We start from the raw sequence: 7,500 nt of genomic DNA, 5'->3' as shown, positions 1-7,500 counted from the left end.
ACAACCCCTCATCTACACCCTGACTACAACCCCATCTACACCCTGACTACAACCCCATCTACACCCTGACTACAACCCCATCTACACCCTGATCTACAACCCCCCTCATCTACACCCTGACTACAACCCCCCATCTACACCCTGACTACAACCCCATCTACACCCCCTGACTACAACCCCATCTACACCCTGACTACAACCCCATCTACACCCTGACTACAACCCCATCTACACCCTGACTACAACCCCATCTACACCCTCCAACCCCATCTACAACCCCATCTATCACCCTGACTACAACCCCCTACATCTACCCCATCTGACTACAACCCCATCTACACCCTGACTACAACCCCATCTACATCTACACCCATCTGTCCTACAACCCATCTACACGTCCTCCCCCATCAACCCCATCTACACGTCCTCCAACCCATCTACACGTCCTACAACCCATCTACACGTCCTACAACCCCATCTACACGTCCTCCAACCCCATCTACACGTCCTCCAACCCCATCTACACGTCCTCCAACCCCATCTACACGTCCTACAACCCCATCTACACGTCCTACAACCCCATCTACACGTCCTACAACCCCATCTACACGTCCTACAACCCCATCTACACGTCCTACAACCCATCTACACGTCCTCCAACCCCATCTACACGTCCTCCAACCCCATCTACACGTCCTACAACCCCATCTACACGTCCTCCAACCCCATCTACACGTCCTCCAACCCCATCTACACGTCCTACAACCCCATCTACACGTCCTACAACCCATCTACACCCTGATCTACAACCCCATCTACACGTCCTCCAACCCCATCCTCCAACCCCATCTACACGTCCTCCAACCCCATCTACACGTCCTCCAGCCCCATCTACACGTCCTCCAACCCCATCTACACGTCCTCCAACCCCATCTACACGTCCTCCAACCCCATCTACACGTCCTCCAACCCCATCTACACGTCCTCCAACCCCATCTACACGTCCTCCAACCCCATCTACATCTCCAACCCCATCTACACGTCCTCCAACCCCATCTACACGTCCTACAACCCATCTACACGTCCTACAACCCCATCTACACGTCCTACAACCCCATCTACACGTCCTCCAACCCCATCTACACGTCCTCCAACCCCATCTACACGTCCTCCAACCCCATCTACACGTCCTCCAACCCCATCTACACGTCCTACAACCCCATCTACACGTCCTCCAACCCCATCTACACGCTCCTCCAACCCCATCTACACGTCCTACAACCCCATCTACACGTCCTACAACCCCATCTACACGTCCTACAACCCCATCTACACGTCCTACAACCCATCTACACGTCCTCCAACCCCATCTACACATCTACACGTCCTACAACCCATCTACACATCCTACAACCCCATCTACATCATCCAACCCCTCCAATCCTCCCCCATCTACACGTCCTCCAACCCCATCTACACGTCCTCCAACCCCATCTACACGTCCTCCAACCCCATCTACACGTCCTCCTCCAACCCCATCTACACCTCCAACCCCATCTACACGTCCTCCAACCCCATCTACACGTCCTCCAACCCTCCAACCCCATCTACATGTCCTCCAACCCCATCTACACGTCCTCCAACCCCATCTACACGTCCTCCAACCCCATCTACACATCCTCCAACCCCATCTACACATCCTCCAACCCCATCTACACATCCTACAGCCCCATCTACACGTCCTCCAACCCCATCTACACATCCTCCAACCCCATCTACACGTCCTCCAACCCCATCTACACGTCCTCCAACCCCATCTACACGTCCTCCAACCCCATCTACACGTCCTCCAACCCCATCTACACGTCCTCCAACCCCATCTACACGTCCTCCAACCCATCTACACGTCCTCCAACCCCATCCATGTCCTCCAACCCATCTACACGTCCTCCAACCCCATCTACACGTCCTACAACCCCATCTACACGTCCTCCAACCCCATCTACACATCCTACAACCCCATCTACACGTCCTACACGTCCTCCAACCCCATCTACACGTCCTCCAACCCCATCTACACGTCCTCCAACCCCATCTACACGTCCTACAACCCCATCTACACGTCCTACAACCCCATCTACACGTCCTCCAACCCCATCTACACGTCCTCCAACCCATCTACACATCCTCCAACCCCATCTACACTTCCTCCAACCCCCATCTACACGTCCTCCAACCCCATCTACACGTCCTACAACCCCATCTACACGTCCTACAACCCCATCTACACGTCCTCCAACCCCATCTACACGTCCTCCAACCCCATCTACACGTCCTCCAACCCCATCTACACGTCCTACAACCCATCTACACGTCCTACAACCATCCTCCAACCTGCCATCTACACGTCCTACAACCCATCTACACGTCCTACAACCCCATCTACACATCCTCCAACCCCATCCTCCAACCCCACGTCCTCCAACCCCATCTACACGTCCTCCAACCCCATCTACACGTCCTCCAACCCCATCTACACGTCCTCCAACCCCCCATCTACACGTCCTCCAACCCCATCTACACGTCCTCCAACCCCATCTACACGTCCTCCAACCCCATCTACACGTCCTCCAACCCCATCTACACGTCCTACAACCCCATCTACACGTCCTCCAACCCCATCTACACGTCCTACAACCCATCTACACGTCCTCCAACCCCATCTACACGCACATCCTCCAACCCCATCTACACGTCCTCCAACCCCATCTACACGTCCTACAACCCCATCTACACGTCCTACAACCCCATCTACACATTCCTCCAGCCCCATCTACCTCCAACCCCATCTACACGTCCTCCAACCCATCTACACGTCCTCCAACCCCATCTACACTTCCTCCAACCCATCTACATGTCCTCCAACCCCATCTACACGTCCTACAACCCCATCTACACGTCCTACAACCCCATCTACACGTCCTCCAACCCCATCTACACGTCCTACAACCCCATCTACACGTCCTACAACCCCATCTACACGTCCTACAACCCCATCTACACATCCTCCAACCCCATCTACACGTCCTCCAACCCCATCTACACTTCCTCCAACCCCATCTACATGTCCTCCAACCCCATCTACACGTCCTCCAACCCCATCTACACTTCCTCCAACCCCATCTACACTTCCTCCAACCCCATCTACACTTCCTCCAACCCCATCTACACTTCCTCCAACCCCATCTACATGTCCTCCAACCCCATCTCCTCCAACCCATCTACACTCCAACCCATCTACATGTCCTCCGACCCCATCTACACATCCTCCAACCCCATCTACACATCTACACGTCCTACAACCCCATCTACACATCCTACAACCCCATCTACACATCCTACAACCCCATCTACAAATTCTCCAACCCCATCTGCACATCCTCCAACCCCATCTACACATCCTCCAACCCCATCTACACATCTACAACCCCATCGTCCTACAACCCCATCTACACATCCTACAACCCCATCTACACATTCTCCAGCCCCATCTACACGTCCTCCAACCCCCCATCTACACATCCTCCAACCCATCTACACATCCTCCAACCCCATCTACACGTCCTCCAACCCGATCTACACATCCTCCAACCCCATCTACACGTCCTCCAACCCCATCTACACATCCTCCAACCCCATCTACACATCCTCCAACCCCATCTACACATCCTCCAACCCCATCTACACATCTCCAACCCCATCACATCCTCCAACCCCATCTACACATCCTCCAACCCCATCTACACATCCTCCAACCCCATCTACACATCCTCCAACCCCCCATCTACACATCCTACAACCCCATCTACACATCCTACAACCCCATCTACACATCCTCCAACCCCATCTACACATCCTCCAACCCCATCTACACATCCTCCAACCCCATCTACACATCCTACAACCCCATCTACACATCCTACACCCATCTACAATCCTCCAACCCCATCTACACATCCTCCAACCCCATATACACATCCTCCACGTCATCTACACATCCTCCAACCCCATCTACACATCTCCTCCCAACCCCATCTACACGTCCTCCAACCCCCCATCTACACGTCCTCCAACCCCATCTACACGTCTTCCAACCCCATCTACACATCCTACAACCCCATCTACACATGTCCTACAACAACCCCATCTACACATCCTCCAACCCCATCTACACATCCTCCAACCCATCTACACATCCTCCAACCCCATCTACACATCCTCCAGCCCCATCTACACATCCTCCAACCCCATCTACACATCTACACGTCCTCCAACCCCATCTACACATCCTCCAACCCCATATACACGTCCTCCAACCCCATATACACGTCCTCCAACCCCATCAACACGTCTTCCAACCCCATCTACACGTCCTACAACCCCATCTACATGTCCTACAACCCCATCTACACGTCCTCCAACCCCATATACACGTCCTCCAACCCATCTACACATCCTACAACCCCATCTACACATCCTACAGCCCCATCTACACATCCTCCAACCCCATCTATACATCTACACGTCCTCCAACCCCATCTACACATCCTCCAACCCCATCTACACGTCCTCCAACCCCATCTACACGTCCTCCAACCCCATCTACACGTCATCCAACCCCATCTACACGTCCTCCAACCCCATCAACACGTCTTCCAACCCCATCTACACGTCCTACAACCCCATCTACACGTCCTCCAACCCCATCTACACGTCATCTACAACCCCATCTACACGTCCTCCAACCCCAACCCCACCCCATCTACACATCCTCCAACCCCATCTACACATATACACACATCCTCCAACCCCATCTACACATCCTACAACCCCATCTACACATCCTACAGCCCCATCTACACATCCTCCAACCCCCCATCTACCCCATTTACACGTTCCTACAACCCCATCTACACTTCCTCCAACCCCATCTACATTCCTCCACAACCCCATCTACACGTCCTCCAACCCCATCTACATGTCCTCCAGCCCCATCTACACATCCTACAACCCCATCTACACATCCTACAGCCCCATCTACACATCCTCCAACCCCATCTATACATCTACACGTCCTCCAACCCCATCTACACATCCTCCAACCCCATATACACGTCCTCCAACCCCATATACACGTCCTCCAACCCCATCAACACGTCTTCCAACCCCATCTACACGTCCTACAACCCCATCTACACGTCCTACAACCCCATCTACACGTCATCCAACCCCATCTACACGTCCTCCAACCCCATCTACACATCCTCCAACCCCATCTACACATATACACACCCTCCAACCCCATCTACACATCCTACAACCCCATCTACATATCCTACAGCCCCATCTACACATCCTCCAACCCCATCTACACATTTACACGTTCTACAACCCCATCTACACTTCCTCCAACCCCATCTACACTTCCTCCAACCCCATCTACACGTCCTCCAACCCCATCTACATGTCCTCCAGCCCCATCTACACATCCTCCAACCCCATCTACACGTCCTCCAACCCCATCTACGTCCTCCAACCCCATCTACACAACCCCATCTACACGTCCTACAACCCCATCTACACGTCCTACAACCCCATCTACACGTCCTACAACCCCATCTACACGTCCTACAACCCCATCTACACGTCATCCAACCCCATCTACACGTCATCCAACCCCATCTACACGTCCTCCAAACCCATCTACACGTCCTCCAACCCCATCTACACGTCATCCAACCCCATCTACACATCTACACGTCCTCCAACCCCATCTACACATCCTACAACCCCATCTACACATCCTAAAACCACATCTACTCATCCTGCACGTCCTACAACCACATTTACACATACTACCACCACATCTACTCGTGCTACAACCACATTTACATGGTCTAAAACCCTGTCTGCACGCTCTACAACCACATTTACACATACTACCACCACATCTACTCGTGCTACAACCACATTTACATGGTCTAAAACCCTGTCTGCACGCTCTACAACCACTTCTACATGTCAGCATTGACTCCCTGTCTGAATAAAGACACCTTGGTCTCAGCATTGACTCCCTGTCTAAATAAAGGCACCTTGGTCTCAGCATTGACTCCCTGTCTAAATAAAGAGACCTTGGTCTCAGCATTGACTCCCTGTCTAAATAGACCTTGGTCTCAGCATTGACTCCCGGTCTAAATAAAGACACCTTGGTCTCAGCATTGACTCCCTGTCTAAATAAAGACACCTTGGTCTCAGCATTGACTCCCTGTCTAAATAAAGACACCTTGGTCTCAGCATTGACTCCCTGTCTGAATAAAGACACCTTGGTCTCAGCATTGACTCCCTGTCTAAATAAAGAGACCTCTGTCTCAGCTTTGACTCCCTGTCTAAATAGACCTTGGTCTCAGCATTGACTCCCGTCTAAATAAATAGACCTTGGTCTCAGCGTTGACTCCCTGTCTAAATAAAGATACCTTGGTCTCAGCATTGACTCCCTGTCTAAATAAAAAGAACTTGGTCTCAGCATTGACTCCCTGTCTAAATAAATAAACCTTTGTCTCAGCATTGACTCCCTGTCTGAATAAAGATACATTGGTCTCAGCATTGACTCCCTGTCTGAATAAAGACACCTTGATAGATAAAATCCCAAAATGTTTTGTATGTCAGCAGTCAAGTTTCCAAGATATTGTACTTTCAAGAAGCAAAGTGTCATCAACTACAGGAAGACAGGAAGGAATGGAAGTAGGCATAATTGTTGAGGGGACAATGAATAAATGAGTTTAATATAATTTATTATTTGAAATCTTAACAATATTGATCTTTTAAAAAATCAACACAGTAGATTACAACTAGTTTATAAGTCAAATAAACACTTCATCATTTCACTTTGAAACGTTAAACTATATTAACTAACCACATAGATATAAAGGACTTCAGTACTTCTAAAAGTGTGTAGATACATTCTCCAAATGTGTATTCATCAGTACAAAATATTGTGTATGTATACCGGTATGTATACCGGTAGGTGATCAAATACTTACTGTATGTCATGCAATAAAATGCTAATTAATTACTTAAAAATCATACAATGTGATTTTCTGGATTTTTGTTTTAGATTCCGTCTCTCACAGTTGAAGTCTACCTATGATAAAAAATGACAGACCTCTACATGCTTTGTAAGTAGGAAAACCTGCAAAATCTGCAGTGTCTGCCAAACTTACCCTAGTAAAACTGACTATCCTACCGATCCTCGACTTCGGCGATGTCATCTGCAAAATAGCTTCCGATACTCTACTCAGCAAACTGGATGCAGTTTATTACAGTGCCATCCGTTTTGTCACTAAAGCACCTTATACCACCCACCACTGCGACCTGTAGGCTCTAGTCGGCTGGCCCTCGCTACATATTCGCCGCCAGACCTACTGGCTCCAGGTCATCTGC

Source organism: Oncorhynchus tshawytscha, linkage group LG16 (genome assembly GCF_018296145.1).
Source record: "Oncorhynchus tshawytscha isolate Ot180627B linkage group LG16, Otsh_v2.0, whole genome shotgun sequence".
Taxonomy (NCBI): Eukaryota; Metazoa; Chordata; class Actinopteri; order Salmoniformes; family Salmonidae; genus Oncorhynchus; species Oncorhynchus tshawytscha.
Note: the sequence above shows the minus strand (reverse complement) of the source record.